At 47.4% G+C, this 19721-nt stretch overlaps 1 pseudogene; it reads left to right on the forward strand.

The window, feature by feature from the left end:
• The first annotated feature begins 1145 nt into the window (after nt 1-1145).
• On the forward strand, nt 1146-15635 carry LOC100677311 (transcription factor E2F4-like; annotated as a pseudogene).
• Nucleotides 15636-19721: the final 4086 nt, after the last annotated feature.

Below are 19721 nucleotides of genomic sequence, written 5' to 3' on the forward strand. Positions count from 1 at the left end.
AGAGAAATTTATTCTCTCACAGTTTAGGAGGCTGGAAGTTCAAATTCAGAGCGCTAGCTCCAGAGGAAGTCTTTATCTCTGTGTTGGCTCTGGAGAAAGGTCTTGTCATTAATCTTCCCCTGGTGTAGGTGCTTCTCAGTGCAGGAACCCCAGGTCCAAAGAACACACTCCACTCCTGGCTCTTATTGCTTGGTGGTAATGAGGTCCCTCTTTTTTCTGCGTGCTTCTGCCTTTTATATCTCAAAAGAGATTGACTCAAGATACAATCTAATCTTGTAGATTGAGTCCTGCGTCATTAACATAACTGCCTCTAATCCTACCTCCTTAACATCATAGAGGTAGGATTTACAACACGTAGGGTAATCACAGCAGATCACAAAATGGAGGACAACCACACAATACTGGGAATCATGGCCTAGCCAAATTGATACACATTTTGGGGGGGGGTGCAATTCAATCCCTAACACACAATTCAAGCTATAACAACACTCTTGTATAACTGCTAGGTGTGGGTTGCACCTAGTGACTGGCTTCTGATGAAGAGAACTCTGCAAGAGTGATGGGAGCTGTTTCCGAGATTAGGTTACAAAAGGCAATGGCTACAGTCTTTTCCACCCCCACCCTCTTGCTCACTCGCTTGCTGTGGTGAAAGGCTGCCGTGTCCTGAGCTGCCCGGTGGACAGTCCCACGTGGCAAGGCCCATGAGGAACTGATCCTGCCAACAACCACTCTCACTTGGCCTTCAGACAAGACTGCAACCCCAGCTGACCACCTGACCGCAGCCTGGAAGACTCCCTGAGCCAGACAACTGACTAAGCTGCACTCAGATCCCTGAGCCACAGAACCTGTGTTTTGTTAAACTGCTAAACTTTGGGGGTAATTTACTAAATAACCCAGGAAGGGGAGAGGTGGATGAAGCTGGGTGTGAAGCAAGATTGGTCATGTGTTGATAACTGTTGCTTCTAGGTGACGTGTTATACTATCCTTACTGCTTCATGTTTGTTCAAAATTTCTATTATAAAAAGTAAAAAATGAATTTTACCACAATTTAACAACAAAAAGACAAACAACCCAATCGAAAAATGGATGAAAGAGGTTGTGTGGCCTGGCCTGGCCTGGCTACGGTGAGGCGGCAGGCAGGCATGATGGCAGAGGCCGGGCCACAGGTACCACCACCCCTGGGCACCCTGAGCCAGCATGACAAGAGCCTGGGACTTCTCACCACCAAGTTCGTGTAACTTCTGCAGGAGGCCAAGGACAGCGTGCTTGACTTCAAGCTGGCCATTGACCCCCTAGCTGTGTAACTGGAAGGTATCGGGCTGGTAGAGAACAAATCCAGGAATAGCAACCAGTGGAAGGTCGTAGGCCTGGCTGCATACCTGGGAGGCTGCGGATGAGCTGACCGGGCTCAAGGCAGAGATGGAGGAGCTGCAGCGGCGGGAATAAGAACTGGACCAGCACAAGGCGTGGGCACAGCAGAGCACCCAGAATGCCACAGAGGACGTACAGAACAGCTGCGTGGCCTACGTGACTCGTGAGGACATCTGCAGATGCTTTGCTGGAGATGCCCTCCTGGCCATCTGGCCCATCAGGCACCAGCCTGGAGTGCCCATCCCAGAGGACCTCAGGGGCAGAAGGAGCACCAGGTTCCCCTGAAGAGTGTGAGTGGTCCCCTCGAAGTGCTGCTGGTGAGCAAGCGGGCATGGAGCTCACCGCCTGTGGCTGTGCCTGTGCCACCCCCCGAACATCTGCCCCAGGGCCCACCTGCTGACTCTATCCCTCTGTCTCTGCCCAAGCCTACCCTGGCCCAGCCTCAGGGAGCCTCACGCTCAAGCAGTCCCCAGCTGACCACCCCTTTCCCTGTCCCTAGCAGCATTAAGGCCCAGGGGGCAGCCGGCCCAACAGCTGAGAGCACAGTAAGAGGCAACCCTGGCACCGACAGCAGGGACAGTGGCAAGCTCAGCTCACTTCCTCTGGGCCCCACAGCACTGGACACCTGGCCACTGCAGTCTTCTGCCCTCCTGGGCAGCAATAGCAATGGCAGTTCATCCAGACCCAACCTCCTACCTCCTGTGAGCCCATCAAAGCAGACTCCACTGGCTGTCAGAAATCCTGGGTCTCACACGAGAATGCATGAGCTCAGAACTGCTGGAGGAGCTGATGTCTTTAGAAGTGTTTGCCCCCTTCCTCCGTCTTTCTCTGCCCCCTGAAGACCATAGTTACAGTTACAACCTAGTCGAGAGTAAAGGTGTCTGTGACCTCCAATGTGCCTGTTCTCACCTCTGCCTGACAGGGACTTGCCCTGTGTGACTGGACACAGACTATCTGAGCTGGGGGACCTCCCCCGACACTACCCCAACATAGCCACAGGCTCCTGGCTTCCCCAGGCTTCCCTCACTGCACAGTCCTGGCCACAGTTCCCACCCCTGCTCCTGCACCCACACCTGTACTGTGCTAGGAGAGCAGAGGAAGGGGCCAAGCCCCTCCATCCTGGAGCCAAAATGTCACCTCTCCTTTCCTGGAGCCCTCTCCCACCTGTGCCCTCCCCAGGCCCAGGATCTGCTGCCACCCAGTGGCACAGAACCTCAAACCCACCCTCACCCCCACAAGGCAGCTTGTTCAGCCCCGCTGCCCTGCTCCTGCCAGTCCCTGCCCCCAAGGAAGGAAGGATAGAGTGGAGCTGGGGGCTTACCAGCACCACCTCTAGCCTTTGCTGCTGCCCACCCCTGACCCTATGGCTCCCCCTGCCCTCTCATATACCCCACTTCTGCTCGGCCCTAGCCCTGAGAGCCTGTAGGTGGTGGTGGGGTGCTAACCAGAAGGAACAGAGATCTCTAGATAGCAACCTGGGTGGGTTGGTCCCTGAGGATAGCCCCCTTGTTTGTTCATTTCCCCTCAGCTAGAGCCATTTGCAGATTTAGAAAGATGTACAGTAACAAATGGATTCCTATATGAAGATTATTTTTATTCTTTTTGCAGCAAAATGAAATTTTAAATTTGTACAGTGTCCAAGTGAATAAAGACCATGCCTAAGGCTAAAAAAAGAAATATGAGTGAAAGACTCAAATACACATTTTGCCAAAAAAGATATGCAAATTGCCAAAAGGGACATGAAACATTCTCAGCATCATTGATCATTGTTACTGTCGTCTGCCATCGAGTTGATTCTGACTCACGTGGACCCCAAGTGTGCAGAGTAGAACTGCTCCTTAGGGTTTTCAAGGCTGTGACCTTTCAGGCCTGTTTTCCGAGGTGCCTTTGGGGGTTTAGAACCGCCAACCTAGTCAAGCGCTTAACCGTTTTTGATACCCGGGGCCTCGCATGAATCATTAAACCAAAAAAACCAAACCCGTTGCCATCGAGTCAATTCCAACTCCTAGCGACCCTATAGGACAGAGTAGAACTGCCCCATAGTGTTTCTAAGGAGCAGCCGATGGATTCGAGCTGCCCGCTTTTTGGTTAGCAGCCAAGCTCTTAACCACTTCGCCACCAGGGATCCCACTAATCATTAAAAAAAAAAAACAAAAAAAACCAAACCCGTTGCCGTCGAGTCGATTCCGACTCATAGTGACCCTATAGGACAGAGTAGAACTGCCCCATAGAGTTTCCAAGGAGCGGCTGGAGGATTTGAACTGCCAACTAATCATTACGGAGATGCAGTGGGATTCCACATCACTCCCACTAGAATGGCAACGATCAAAAAACAAAGAGGAAAATTACAGGTGTTGGCAAGGATTGGAGAAAATGGAATCTTCATCTCCTGTTGATAGGAATACACGATGGTACAGCCACTGTGGAAAACGGTTTGGGAGTTCCTCGGAAAGTTAACCATGGGCCTACCCTATGACCCAGCCATCTCAATCCCAGGTAGATGCCCAGGAGAAGTGAAGGGAGGAACGCAAACAGGCACCTGTATACACCAATGTTCACCGCAGCACTGTTCACGAGAGCCAACAGGTGAAAACAAGCAAAATGTCCATCAAGGGTGAATGGCTGAATAATATTATTCATTGTATAATAATATACAATGTAAATACAGTGAAATATTATTCAGCCATAGAGAGAAATGAAGTCCTGATACATGTCGTAACATGGATGAACCTTGAAAACATTACGCTGAGTGAAATAAGTCAGTCACCAAATGACAAACGCTGTATGCTGTTACTAGTATAAAATAAGCAAATATATGAAAACCCAAATCATTAGTGGTTACCAGGGGTGGAGGGAGGAGGAAAGGGGAGGTTTTTGCCTAGGGGGTATTGAGTTTATGTTAACAGTGGTGGAATAATTTGGAAAAGGATAGTGAGAATGGTCGTACATGGTGAACTTCAATCAATACATGTGATTATTGAATTATACGTAGAGAGAGTATTGAATTGGCAAATGTTTTGTTATATATATATTTTACCACACACACACAAAAAAACTTTTTAAAATACTTGGGTCTGATTTTCAGTTCAGTAGATTCGGTTTCTGGTCAGTATTTTTTTTTTTTTTTTGCTAATTCATTTAAGTTCAAACCACCTGGGTGCAAATCCCAACTCATTTATTCATTTAACAAACATTTAAGGACAACCTGCTTCAGGCACCAGGTAGTGTTCTAAGCCCTGGGGAAACGGTGATGAGAAAGATAGGTGAAAATCCCTGCCCTGTGGAGCTGACATTTTGGTGAAAAGAGACATGTCAATAAGTAAAATATGTGCATGGTCAGATGGTGTTAAGCATCAAGAAGAAGAGCAATCCGGGCATTCTGGCTGCAGGAGAGGCACAGGAGGCCGCCATTCTGAAGCAGAAGGCTGGGCAAGGCTGTGTTGTGGAGCTGCCCATAGGACAGATCTGGAGGAGAACCGGAGGGCTGTGCAGTTACCACCTCTACAGGAAGAGCGCTCCAGACAGACAGTAAGTAGGAAGGCCTGAGCTGGGTGTGTCCAGCACCATGGAGAGGCCAGAGTGGCTGGAGCAGGGTGGTGGGTGGGGGGATAGGAGAGGAAAAGAGAGGGGTAACGGTGTAGAAGGACCAATCAAGGTATGGGCACGGAAAGGACCCTGGCTTTACTCTGAGTGAAGTCAGAGCCATGGAAGTTTAAGCAGAGGAGGGGTGTGATCTGACGTGGGTCCCCTCTGGCTGCTCCCTAACTTCCTGGGAGACCTCAGGCAGATGACTTTGGCCCTCTAAGCCTCAGTTTCCTCATCTGCAAAATGCAGGTAGGGACAGTTCTCTTCTTCATGGGGTTGTTCTGCAAACTCAATGAAATGAAACTCTGCCCCAGGGCTCAGTGCCAGCTCAGCTCACAGAAAGGGCTCAAGCTACGGGAGCCATGAGGACTTCTCCCTCCCGACCAAGCTTCAGTGACGCACCTCCTCGCTGCTCCCAAATGTCCCCTCCAGGGATCGCTTTCCCTTAGAACACGCTGTTTCTGGAGCAGAGCCTGTCTGCCAGGGCGGGCTGGGCCCATGCTTGGTGATGAAGGTTAGGATGCTTTCCAGGATCCTGATGGGGGCTTGACAGGTAAGGTCTTGGGGTCTTCGTTTTAACAATTTTTGTTTTTTAATTTGGCCATGGGAGATGGGAAGAACAATAACTCCGAGAAAAGGAAGTTAGAAAACCCAGGTCACCAATTCCTGCTTCACAAGCTGTAGAATCTGAATTCCTTCTGTTACATTATTTTGTGTGACCACTTGAAGTTTTCATTTTAATTCAATATTTTCTCTGCCGTAGAGGCATTTGAAAGCTGCTAGAATTAATCCCAATGAAACAAAGACGCGAACAGTGTTGCAAGTTTGGGAATTTATTGTAAAATGCGGTTTTTATAAATCTTTTCGTAACTTACCATATGTTGAAGACCTTTCCTAACATTTGTGTATCTATTTCTTCACGGGAAAGAAATCCTTCAAAATTAAACTTCATAAAAAGTGTCCTTCCATCAGTTGTGACAGAAGCTGGACTGAGACACCTGGCTATTCAACATGAACCTGTGAAGATGGTGAGTCTTGACAAAGAAATAAAAGCTTGAAAGGAGAAACCATGTTATTATTCATTACTGTGACTGACCATTATGGAGGTATATATTCTTATTCCTTTTTCGATAAATTATTTTTCATTTTTATTTTTTTCCAGCATGATTGTATATGCCAGGCTCAATGAAAGAAAATTTTCACCATCTGCGTTCTTTTTCTGGCTATTGGTATTATTAGTTTTGTTTCATGATTATTACAGGACACAATTTGGTCACTTGAGGAAGGGGGTGTTAAAAACAATCTGTCCCAGGTGTCAAATATGCCAGGGAGGCCACTGTGCCAGTGGGTGCATCCCCACCCCTCCAGCCTGTGGTCAGAGCAGATCCACGGGCAAAGAGGTATGGAACCTACAATTGGGGGCCTGAGTGCCCAGAAATGGGAAGAGTTGTAGGTAAGTTTGCCAGAGGTAGGAAAAAAAAAAAAAAAAAAAAAAAAAATATATATATATATATATATATATATATATATATATATATATATATATATATATATATATATATATATATATAGTTGTTAGCTGCCGTTAAGTCAGCCCCCGTCTCATGGTGACCCCACGCATAAAGGATCGGACCATTGTGACCCATAACCAGACTAGGATTTTTATTTGCTGATTTTCAGAAGTAGATCAACGGCCTTTCTTCCTAGTCTTTCTTAGTCCAGAAGCTCCCCTGAACTCTGTTCAGCATCACAGCAACATGAAAGCTTGCACTGACAGACAGGTGGTGGCTGTGCTTGAGGTGCATTGGCCATCACTCAAACTTGGGTCTCCTGCGTGGAAGGTGAGAATTCCACCTCTGACCCACCACTGTCTCGTGTATATATATATATATATATACACACACGTATATATGTTGCTGTTGTCAGGTGCCATCAAGTCGGTTCTGACTCATATCAACCCCATGTACCACAGAATGAAACACTGCCTGGTCCTGTGCCATCTTCACAATCGTCGTTCTGCTTGAGCCCATTGTTGCTGCCACTGTATCAATCCATCTCTTTGAGGGTCCTCCTCTTTTTCGATAACCCTCTACCTTACCAAGCATGATGTCCTTCTCCAGGGACTGACCCCTCCTGACAAAATATGTAAGATGCACTGTCACCATCCTTGCTTCTAAGGAGCATTCTGGTTGTACTTCTTCCAAGACAGACTTGTTCGTTTTTTGGCAGTCCATGGTATATTCAATATTCTTCGCCAACACCACAATTCAAAGGCGTCAATTCGTCTTCAGTCATCCTTATTCATTGTCCAGCTTCCACATGCATATGAGGAGAATGAAAACACCGTGGCTTGGGGTAGGCACACATTAGCCCTTACAGTGACATCTTTGCTTTTGAACACTTTAGAGAGATCTTTTGCAGCAGATTTGCCCAAGGCAATGCATCATTTGATTCCTTGACTGCTGCTTCCCTGGGCATAGATTGTGGATCGTATATTTATCTATCTGTCTATCATCTATTTATTATATATAGAGATAAATATTGGATGCCCAGTTCGATTTGAATTTAAGATAAACAGTGGATAATTTTTTAGTATAAATATGTCCCATACAATATTCAGTACATACTTAGACTAAAAAAAAGGAGCCCTGGTGGTACAGTGATGGTTAAGCACTCAGGTGCTAATCGAAGGATTGGTGGTTTGAACCCACCAGCTTCTCCTCGGGAGAAAGACGTGGCATTCTGCTTCTGCAAAGCTTTACAGCCTTAGAAACCCTATGGGGCAGCTCTACTCTGTCTCATAGGGCCGCTGTGAGTCGGAATCAACTTCACAGCAGTGCGTTTGGTTGGTTTTGAGTATTAAAAAAAAAAACAAACCTGTTGCCGTCAAGTTGATTCCAGTTCATAGCAACTCACTAAAAAAAATCATTCAAATTCTGATTTGGCCGGACATCCTGTATTTTATTTTCGTGTCACGGTGGATGCTACACTGCCCATGTTGACAGCCAGGCACTGTCACGGGAGAAACCTGAGTGTCCTCGATGGCTGGCTGGAGAGAGAGGGGGTATGGGTGAGAACTGCACCCCTGCAGGCTGAGGCTGGTTGCGGCATGACGAGGCAGGAGCTCCCCCTACCCACATTCGGCCCAGGCATGGAGCTGCTTCCCCCACCCTGTGTACAGTGAACTGGGAGGCCCCGCTGTCAGGGGAAGGGTGGTGATAACAATACCAGTAATAACAACACGACACACTTATCTGAGCTGCCCGCGGGTGCCAGGCATCGTGCTACCCGCCCGGCATGGTCAAACCCTCCCAGCCTCCTCTCTGATTCAGAGACACTATTAGTATCCCCTTTTTGCAGATAAGAAAACTGAGGAACAGAGAAGTCAAGTAACTTCCCTGAGAGCACACAGTGAGTGGTGGAGCAAGGCCAGCTGAGGCAGAAGCTGAGGCAAGGTGGGGATGGGGTGGGGTAGAAGCCTCCAGGCCAAGCTGGAATGAAGGAAGCACAGAAAGCCTGTTCCTATGAATTATCACTGAGTTCCAGCCCCTCCACATGCCTTCAAGGCCTCGTGGCCCCCAAATTCTTTGACCATCTTCCCTGAATCCTGCAGCCTTCTGAGGCTCTTAGCATCAGTTCCAGGGGGCTGGCATAACAGGCCTTAAGTATAGCCTGGTCTCAGGAAGCCCCAAACCTTCAAGTCCCAAGGAAAGGCTCTGTAGTTGGGGAGAGAGGGGCAGGGATGAGAGGGTGGACTTCCTGGGCCCTTATACACCTGTGTGTTCTGCTGACAAAAGTCCCAGCTTCGCCTGACCTCCTGACCAGCCAGCTTGGGGAGAGTGCTTTGACAAGGCTCCCCGGAGGGCCAAGGCCATGGCTGGTAGGCTGCAGGAAAAAGGTCAAATACCCATCCTGGCATAGACATCCAACCAGATGCTTAGGGGCCCACCCTTTTGATAAATAGCTGCTGGTGCCAGGCTGGTGCTGAAGCAGCCAGGAGCCTGGGGTGGGGCTGGGAGAGGTGACAGTGTGAGGCTCCAGGAGCTTGGCACTAAGGATGGGGAACAGTAGACTCAGAAAGGGAGTTGACAAAAGTCTCAAACTGGGGGCTTGGGGGCCAAAACTGTCGCTAAGTGTGTTCTGTTTTCTCACAACAGCCGGGGGTGCTGGGAGGATGCAGCCGCTCACATGGATCCCACCTGCACCCTCCAGTGGGCACCCAGCCCTTGCCTCCTGACATGGCTTAGAGCAGCCACTCCCTCGCAGCCACTGCTGGAGCCTACTCTGTGAAGAGCCCCTTTCACAAAGTCTGAGCATTTCTCACAGAGTTCAGGGTTCCCGCACTACTTGGAAACCAGAAGCTATGGCTGGTCGGGAGCTAGAGAGCCTCCATTCTTCATGTGTGGGCCATGTGCCCCTCGTCCTATGACCTGCCTGGCCCAGTGGATGTCTGAATTTGAGACCCTGAACTAGATCTCCCTAAACTTCCTTCCAGATGGATAATTCCGTGGGTCCAGCCTTGCCCACATATTGTCTAACCCAGCCCTCATTACATAGATGGGGGACCTGATGCTCAGAGGGCTTAGGCAACTTCTCCAAGGTCAAAACCTGGCTTGCTGTCTCTCGCAAACTCTTCGGCTTACAGATACAATCTTTTTGGCGCATAAACCCTGAACTAAAATTCAGACTGACAGAGGGGCTTCACAGCTGCCCCATCCACTCCTTCCACCTCATCTCTTCACCCCACCCCCAGCCCTGTGGCTTCTTCCCACAAATGGGGCAAACGGTGAGGTGATGACTCGTGCCTGTAATGCAATGCCTCTGCCTGAAACATTTCCCTCCCCACCTTGCCACTGTGTCCTCGCACCATCTCAGCTGTAAAGCACAGAGAAGTGTCACCTCCTCCAGGACGCTCTCACGGTCCCTGGCAGACAGGAAGCTCCCTGGTCAATACGAGCTATATACCCAGGGTTATCCTCCTGCTAGGCATATGTTGTTGTTGTGTGCCATCAAGTTGGACCTTCAACCTTTTTGTTAGCAGCCAAGTATTTAACTATATAGTAGGAGCATAATAAATATTGACTGAGTGAATGAAAGGTGATTCCAAATTGCCTGCGGCAGGAGTGATCTGAGAGCACACTGTGAAGGAGGTGGCCAGGTATCATAGGTAGGGTTCAGGTGTCATAGGTAGGTGGAGAGGGGAACGCCAGTGGGGAGTGGGGTGAGCAAAGGCCCAAGAGGGAAAGCAGCAGGTCTGTGAAGGGAGCAGCAATACCAAGAGGTGGGGTCACTGGATTAAGACGGTGTCGGCCAGGCTTCTCCACCGTGATGACTATGTATTTTGTGGGGAGGTGCTTTGAGATGATGTAAATATCCCATTCTTCATCAAACATTCAATTTGTTTATTTGGTTATTTATAGCCACAAGGACTTATTATGACTTATTTACTCCGTGGGGGTGTAATCTGTTATTATGACTATTTATTTTGATGTTCCTGTTACCCTGGTGGAGCAGTGGTTAAAGCAATTGACTGCTAACCAAAAGGTCGGCAGTTCAAAGCCACCAGTGACTCCTCGGGAGAAAGATGTGGCAGTCCGCTTCTGTGGAGATTTACAGCCTTGGAAATTCTATGGGGTCACTATGAATCGGAATCAACTCAATAGTGGTGGGTTTTTTTTTTTTTTTTTTTTATTACCCTGATTTGGCCGTTGGGTGCCCCTTTTCAAGATGGCGTCCATGCAGTTTTGACATGTTTCCCTCATTCTGGGTAAAAAGCACCATCTTATTTTATGGCACAACAGGATGTTCCAGGCTCTTTCTGTACTTTCCCTGCCCCAGCCCTGCAGTCAGCCATTTCTCCAAGAAGCCCTAGTGGAAAATGGTATTTAGAAACCAAGACGTGGGCACTAGGCTATTGGGGTGTTACAACCCCAGAACCTATCAGAGGACAGAGCTACATACATATATATACTTACAGTCTATCTTCATTATTCACAGATTTCATATTTGTGAATTTTCTGGCTTACTAGAGTTTACTTGTAGCCCCCAAATCGATACTGGTGGTCATTCGTGGACATGCGCAGAGTGGCCTAAAATTTGAGTCACCACTAACACTCACACATACCTTCCCAGGTGAGGTTGAACAAGTGACACTCTGCCTTCTTGTTTCAGCTCTCATACTTTAAACAAGTGTCCTTCTTGCGGTCTATTTAGTGCCGTTTTCCCAATTTTTGTAGGTTTTGTTGTTGTTGGCGGTGGTGGTGATTTTTCTATTTAAAAAAAAAAATTTTTTTTTTTAATGTGTAGTGCTGAAGTGCTATCTAGTGTTCCTAAGCACAAGAAGGTTATGACGTGTCTTACAGAGAAAATATGTGTGTTAGATAAACTTTATACAGGCATATGTTATAGTGCTGTTGGCCGTTGAGTTCCATCTTAATGAATCAACAATATATATTAAATAAGATGTCTTTAAACAGTAACACACATAAAACAAGGTTATGCATTGATCAGTTGATGAAAATGTGACCAGAGGCTCGCAGGAACCTTGCCCTGTATTTCCCCAGGAGCGATGGTCCATTATTCGCTAACTCAGGGTTTGTGGTGAATTTATAGAACGTAACGCCTGCAAATAATGCTGGTTGACTGTTTTTTATGTGTATATTGAAAACCGTGAGTTCGTACCAATGCCTCCACTTCAATTCAACACCTCAGGATTCATTTTGCTTCTCTCCCTTTCTGTATTCATAACTCTTCTCTGGTAATGAGAAACCTGGCTCCCATTCCTCTTGATACTTTGCTTACTTATTCAGTCCCCCTGGATGTAACCAACTCCCATCTCTGCTACCTCCTTCTCCCCTGGCAGGTGCCCTCCTCACCCTGCTCAGACTCCAACATCCTTCTAAATTTCCACCCCCACCCTCATTCCCTGGCACCACTAATCTGCTTTTTGTCTCTGTGGATTTGCCTATTCTGGACATTTGGTATAAGTGGCACCATACAATATGTGGCCTTATGTGACTGACTTATTTCACTCATCAGGATGTTTTTAAGGTTCATCCATGTGATTGCATGTATGTGGACTTCTATCGCACAGATACACAACATTGCATTTATCTATTCATCTGTTGATGGGCACTTGGGTTATTTCACCTATAAAATGGCGGGAGTAGAAGTAGCAGCAGAACCTGTCTAACTTCAAGGGGGATAATGCCAATTAAGATCAGCCCAAGGCTGATACCTATGAGGTAGATGTCAGACATACCTCCACTCTCCAACCTTTTCACCAATTCTGACACCAGCCGACACTCCCACAGCACTTTCTACTTCTCTTCTAGGTTCAATAATCTATTGCAATGGTCACACAGAACTCACAGATCATACTTACAGTTGAATGGTTCATTAAGGAAGTAATGGTACAACTCAGGATCAGGATCAACAGGCTCTGGGGGAAGGTCCTTGTCTCTTCAGCTTCGGCTTCCTGGTTCCTTGGAGATCTCCATGTGTTTTGGCATCTATCTTACCCCATCACTGGTCTGCTTCCTCCTTTAATCTCTTTTATATCTCAAAAGAGATTGACTCAAGATACACCCTATACGAATCTCATCTCATTAACATAACAAAGACTACCCATTCCCAAATGGGATTATAACCACAGGCCCAACAGGCATAGCTGTGCGGATTTACAACACATATTTTAGGGAGGCTATTTTTTTTTGTTTTTTTTTAATTCAATTGATAACAGCCATGAATTGACCAATCCTCAGGCCATGGACACTTCATTTGCATAGTAGGCTATAGTAACTTCATTTGCATAGTCTATAGTCACCTTCATTTGCATAGTATGTTGACCAATCCCTGCAAGGTACATACCAATTACAGGTTAGGCTGCAACCCAGGACCAGACAAAAAGTATCAAACCGCAAATCATTTACAGCTTACTCAGGAAATGTCAATCAACCTGGACAAAAGTAACAAACCCTCCAGGGTGGAAAATTAGGCAAAGGAAACTCCTCAGGGCTTAGAGGAAAAATCTCTCAAGCTGTTTTTCCAAAGAACCAAGGCAAAAGGCCACACAAAGGAACTTATTTCACCATACCACCTTTCAGCTGTTATGAATAATGCTACTATAAATACTCATGTACATGTTTTGTGTGGTCTTGGTTTATCTTTAACATAATTATTTTTTGAACAGATACACATGCAGCTTGTACAAAGCTCAAAGTGTCCACCTTGGAGGTGCAGGCCCCTTGCCCAGGGTGTAGGAGCCCCATACCCCCATCCTCTCCTCCTCTCTGGGCACCACGGCCCTGAGGCTTCCTAGGGCTCCTCCCTGAAAACAGGCCCTCATGGCACAGCAGCTGGTCCCTAACACAGCCTCACCCCTGGGCCAGGTGTGGGCCATCCATTCTTCCCGAGCCCTGACCTGCCTTGGTGTGACAACAGCCTGAGGGGCCACTCCTCATTCATAAAGTGCCTGCAAGTAGTTGGGGTCTGGTGCCCACAGGGACCCCTGAGAAGCATCCCCCTTGCAGATAAAGTTGCTGACACCCATCTATATGGTCACTGCCACCTCTGGGCCTCACTAGAACTCCAGAAGAGCAAGTGGCATGTCCCGGGTTTCCCTTTTCCTGGGGCGCAACTTGGGGAATCAGACCCGGGTTTGAATCCCAGCTCCTCCACTTACTCTCTATGCAGCTTGTCTGATCCCATTTCTCCTCTATAAATGCCCCTGCTATTGGGGGTGTGAGGACTAAAGGAGGTGGTGGGTGTGATGTTCCCACCTCTGGTTGAAGTGGGCTTATCAGGGCTCACAGTAAGTGGAAGTCAGGGTCATTCAGAATCAGTCAGATGTTACAAGAATCTACTTATATGAGATGTCCAGAGTTGGCAAATACATAAAGACAGAAATAGGATTAGTGGTTGCCAGGGGCTGTGGGTAGAGGGAGTTTAGGGGATGATGCTAATGATGGGTGTGGGGTTTTCTTTTGTGGGATGTAAATGTTTGGAACTAAATAATGGTAATGATTGCACCATATTGTGAATGTAGTTAATGGTAGGCTTCAAAATGGCTACCCTGGTGAATTTTCTGTTGTATTTTACAATTGTTTTAGAAGTCCAGCCAGAGAGAGAGCCGCAGGCTCCCAAGGTAGCTGTCTTTGTGGAGTGAGTAGAAGTGGCCAGACGGTGGCAGTTCTGTAAATGGCTTCAGCCGCATGTAAAGCTGTGGGTTGGCTGCTGTTGGAACCTGGGGGGCACCAGCGTCATTGCTCATGCCTGTGTTGCTGGCAGGGCTAATGTGCTGGCTCCGTCCCAATACATGTCCACCCACACAGAGCTTGGCTTGGCCCAGCCAGCCTCCTCCCGTGATTCCAAGCCAGAAGGAAGTCACCTGGGCCGGTTCCAGAAAACTGCTTCTGCACAGCGCAAGCCCTCTCCTGAGGAAGGAGAGAGGGAGAGGCGAGGCCTGGGTCCTCCCTGGGCTGGGCACTGGGCAGTGCGGTGTATCGGCCAGGAAGCAGTGTTTGTGGTGGTATTCCCTGCTCAGTGTGACCCTGGGCAGGCCATAACCCCTCTCTGAGCCTCAGTCTCCCCATTTCTAAAGCGGGCAACTGAGCCAATGTTTTCTAAGATCTCTTTCGGCTCCTGAGCTCTAGATGCTATCTGCAGGCTGGAGCCCCAGAGCGGGCAGCGGGCAGTTGGGCAGTGCTCCCCAGTTGGCCTCATGCCCCTGCACACCTGGCGCTGCACTTCCCGACTCTGGCCTTGGCCTCTGCTCGATGCCCATCTTCAGAGGAGCCCTTCCGGCTACACTCCCACCACCAGGATTCTCCCTGCCCTGCAGCTGCCTCATCTCCGACTGGTAACACGGCATTGCTTCTTGTCTGCACTGCCCAACCCAAGGGCCTGGCTACTGAGCACCTAAATGTGCTCATCGAATTGAAATGTGCACTGAACGCCAGACACACATCAGATTTCAAAGACTCAGTACAAGCAAAAGACTATAAAATATTTCAGCAGTGTTTTATGTTAATTACATGTTGAAATGAAAACATTTTGGATGTATTGGGTTAAATATCATATATTGCTAAAGTTAATTTCACCTTTTCTTTTTTTTAAGTCTTCTCAATGTGGCTACCAGAACATTTTAAATTGCAGATGTCAATCATATTATGCTTCCTTCAGATGGCAATGGAATCTCTAGAATACACGGCACCTGAGGGCAGGGGCCCAGGCAATGAAGGGCATTGCCACATGGACAGGTAGAGGGGCCTCTGTTGTTGCCATCCTGAGATTCTTAATAATTTTGGAACAAGGGCCCTGCATTTTCATTTTGCCCTGGCCCCTGCACTGTGTAGCTGTCCCGCGGGATCACATCTCTTTTGGTCAGCACTAGGTCCCCTGTGTGTTGAGCAGCACCCACCACAGGGTGAGCAGTCAGGGCTGGCAAGTGAATACTGAATTCCTGCCTCAGACCAGAAGAACCTACCTGACCCCCATTGGTTGCACTTCCAGGTCTGCCCTTCCTGGTGAGCCGCATCTCCCAGTGGGAGGGAGGGGGCTCGGCATGGAAAGATGGGCGGCTGGGCACCCAGGAGTCCACTTGCCTGCTTCTGAACACCAGCTGCAGTGGTCCCACCCAGGGCCTGGCTGCAGGTGGGACTCGGCCAAAAGGGGTGTGACACCCCCAACCCACTCCCAGAGGGGACTCTACAGGGTCAGCCCTCCAAGGACTGCCCAGCTGAGAAGAGGGGTCCCCTGGAGCTCAGGGTGGATGGGGGGTGGAACGCAGAGGCCTCAGTGCTGGCGGGGCTGGGTGGCCTCAAGAAACTGATAAGACATGGGAAGGAGGCCTGGGACAGTGGAGGGGAAGGGGTGAAAGTTCATTGGCATCATTTCTACTGTGTTCCAGTGACGACAAGATACCACTGCATTGCAAACCCTCTTTCCTCCATCATGCTTGTTTCCAACCATAACCCCAAGAGTGTTCAAAACAGCCCTGGGATTCACAGTTTCTCAAGACGTTAAACACTGAATTACCATATGATTCAGCAATTCCACTCCTGGGCATATGATATGCCCAAGAGACCTGAAAACATATGCTCAAGCAAAAACTTGTACATGAGTGTTCATAGCATCAGTCATACGAGGCAAAATGTGGAACCAAGCCAAGTGTCCATCAACCGGTGAAGGGATAAGCAAAGTGTGGTCTATACACACAATGGAATATTATTCAGCCATAAAGATAAATGAAGACCTGATGCATGCTACAACGTGGATCAACTTTTAAAGCATTATGCCGAGTAAAAAAGTCAGATACAAAAGGACAAATGCCATATGATCCCACTTATGTGAAATATCCAAACCATACCAAACCAAACCCAGCGCCATCAAGTCTATTCTGACTCATAGTGACCCTGTAGGACAGAGTAGAACTGCCCCATAGAGTTTCCAAGGAGCACCTGGTGGATTTGAACTGCCGACCCTTTGGTTAGCAGCCGTAGCACTTAACCACTACGCCATCAGGGTTATCCAGGCTAGGCAAATCCATAGAGACAGAAAGCAGATTGGTGGTTGCCAAGGGCTGGCAGGTTGTGGGAAACAGACGTTTCCTTTTGGGGTGATGGAAAAGTTCTGATACTACATAGAGGTGACAACTGTACACCATTGGAAATGTACAAAATGCCACCGAATCGCACACTTTAAAATGGTTAAATTGGTGAATTTCATTATGCATATTTTACCACAACAATAGCAATAATAATAATAATAAAACAGCCCTCACAACCCCCGAAATCCATTCCACAGAACTGCAAGTCTTAGGAGGGGAAAGTGGGACTTAGTACAAGCCACACAGTCTACCTGGCCTCAGCCTTATGCGATCTCTCTAAGCCTTAGTTGTCCACCTGCAAAAAGATGATAATACCACATGCCTCTCAGTATTGCCTGAATGAAGCAACAATTGCAACACTGTGAAGACAGCATCTGGCCCAGCCGTGGTGATTGTGTTAGTGAATATCTGCAGGCCAACAGAAATCTTTGTGATCCTTTGATTTGCCACACTCCATGGGCTCAAAACCTGGTTCCACCACTTACTTGCTGTGTGACTTTGGGCAAGTTACTGAATCTTTTTGTGCCTATAAATGGGTATGATGATGAATGACCTGCTTTATGGGGTTGTTGGGAGAATTAAATGAGTTAATTCTGACAGCACTCCCGGATGTCTGAGGCAGAGTAAATATTCTGTGAGTGCTTGTATTCTTCAGTTGTTACCTAAATTCTCTGTGAAGGCATCATGAGGAGACAGTAGACCTAGAAAGGCAATAGAATCTAAACAGGTGGTGGTAGTTGGGGCCACTTTTTCTCAGGTTGAGTTGCTGTTGTTGTCAGGTGCTGTCAAGTCGGTTCTGACACACAGCGACCCTATGTACAACAGATGGGAACATTACCTGGTCCTGTCCCAGCCTTACAATCATTGTTATGCTTGAGCTCATTGTTGTAACCACTGTGTCAATCCATCTCATTAAGGGTCTTTCTCTTTTTCTATGACCCTCTACTTTACCAGCATCATGTCCTTCTCCAGGGACGGGTCCCCGCTGATAACATGTCCAAAGCATGTGAGAACAAGTCTCACCATCCTTGTTTCTAATGAGCATTCTGGCTATACTTCTTCCAAGACAGATTTTTTCATTCTTCCGGCAGTCCGTGGTATATTCAATATTCTTCACCAACACCGCAATCAAAGGCATCGATTCTTCAGTCTTCCTTATTCATTGTCCAGCTTTCACATGCATAGGAGGTGACTGAAAACACCATGGGTTGAGTGGTGGCCCCCAAAAAGGTATCTCCACGTCTTGACCCATGGGAACCTGTGAATGTGAGCTTATTTAGAAAGAAGGTCTGTGCAGATGTAATTGAGTTAAGGATCTTGCGATGAGATCATCTTGAATTACCTTTGTAGGCCCTAAGTACAATGATAGGAGTCCTTAGAAGAGAACAGACACGGAGAGAAGAGGAGGCAGCCGTCTGAAGATGGAGGCAGAGACCTGACTGATGCTGCCATAGCCAAGGAAAGCTGCCAGCCACTGGGGGCTGGAAGAGGCAATGAAGGATTTCCCCCTAGAGCTTTCATAGGGAGCATGGCTCTGCCAATACTTTGATGTCAGACTTCTGGCCTCCAGAATTGTGACAGAATAGACTTCTGTTGTTTGAAGCTATTCAGTTTGTGGAAATTTGTTACAGCAGCCACGGGAACCTGATACACTCATTATGTGCCAAGTCCTGTGCTGGGCATTTTATATCCCTTCTCTCATAGGATTCCACCAGTGGCCTTAGAAGAGTGCAGTCATCGTTCCCACTCTACAAAGGAGGAGAGAGGCTTAGAGAGGTTAAGAAACCTACCTAAGGTCATACAGGGCAAAAATGGCAGAACCAGGATATGAGCCAAGTCCCCTCCCCAGCCTGCAAAAGACCTTCCTCAGAGTTGCAGCATCTCTTTACAAGGCGATGGTGATTGTTCGAAGTGTCTGCAATCCGGTGACCTACACTTTTTGTAAAATCTTATAAAAGAACCAACCAAACAAAAAGTTGCCATCGAGTTGATTCTGACTCATAGTGACCCTATAGGACAGAGCTGAACCACCCCATAGAGTTTCCAAGGCTGTAAATCTTTACTGAAGCAGATTGCCACATTTTTCTCCTGTGGAGCAACTGGTGGATTCAAACCCGGAACCTTTCAGTTAACAGCCAAGTGCTTAACCACTGAGTTACCAGGGCTCTTTCTGTAAAAAAAACCACAGGCCAATAATTCTACTCCTAGGTATTTACCAAGAGAAATGCAAACATATGTCCACACAAAGACTCAGACATAAATGTTCACAACAGTTTTACTCATGATAGCCCCAAACAGGAAATAATTCCAATGATCGACAGATAAGCGGGCAAACAAACTAGGGATACAGCCGTACAGTAGAATCCTATTTAGAAATGAAAAGGGCCAAACTACTAAAACACACAGCAGCATGGCTGGGTCTCAGAATAAACATGCTGTGTGAGGTTTATGGGTACTCCATTTACACCACATGATGTGAAAAAGAGCAGAACAGAGCTGTTTCCAGGAAAGCAGGAATGACTGGGGAGGAGCAACGGCAAATTTTCAGGGGGCAATGACAATGCTATACTGCTATCTTTCTTTCTTTTTAAATAATATTGTGTTCTCAGTAAAAGTTTACACAGCAAATTAGGTTCCCATTCAACAATTTCTACTCAAATTGTTCAGTAACACTGGTTACAATCTTCACAATGTGTGAATATTCTCATTTCCATTCTGGTTGTTCCATTTCCATTTGGTGGTGCAGTGGTTAAGAGCTGCCGCTGCTAACCAAAGGCTTGGCAGTTCAAATCCACCTGCCGCTCCTTGGAAACTCTATGGGGCAGTTCTACTCTGTCCTCTAGGGTTGCTATGAGTTGGAATCGACTCAACGGCAAGGGGTTTGGATTTTTTTTTTGGTCAGAAGAACAAACAAGTTTGTCTTGGAAGAAGTACAGCCAGAGTGCTCCTTGGAAGCAAGGATGGCGAGGCTTCGGCTCAGTACTTTGAACATGTTATCAAGAGGGACCAAGTGCCTGGAGGAGGACCTCATGCTTGGTAAGGTAGAGGGTCACTGAAAAAGATGAAGACCATCAATGAGATGGATTGACACAGTAGCTGCAACAATGGGCTCAAACATAGCCATGATTATGAAGATGGCGCAGGACTAGGTAGTGTT

Source organism: Loxodonta africana, chromosome 2 (genome assembly GCF_030014295.1).
Source record: "Loxodonta africana isolate mLoxAfr1 chromosome 2, mLoxAfr1.hap2, whole genome shotgun sequence".
NCBI classification, from domain to species: Eukaryota; Metazoa; Chordata; class Mammalia; order Proboscidea; family Elephantidae; genus Loxodonta; species Loxodonta africana.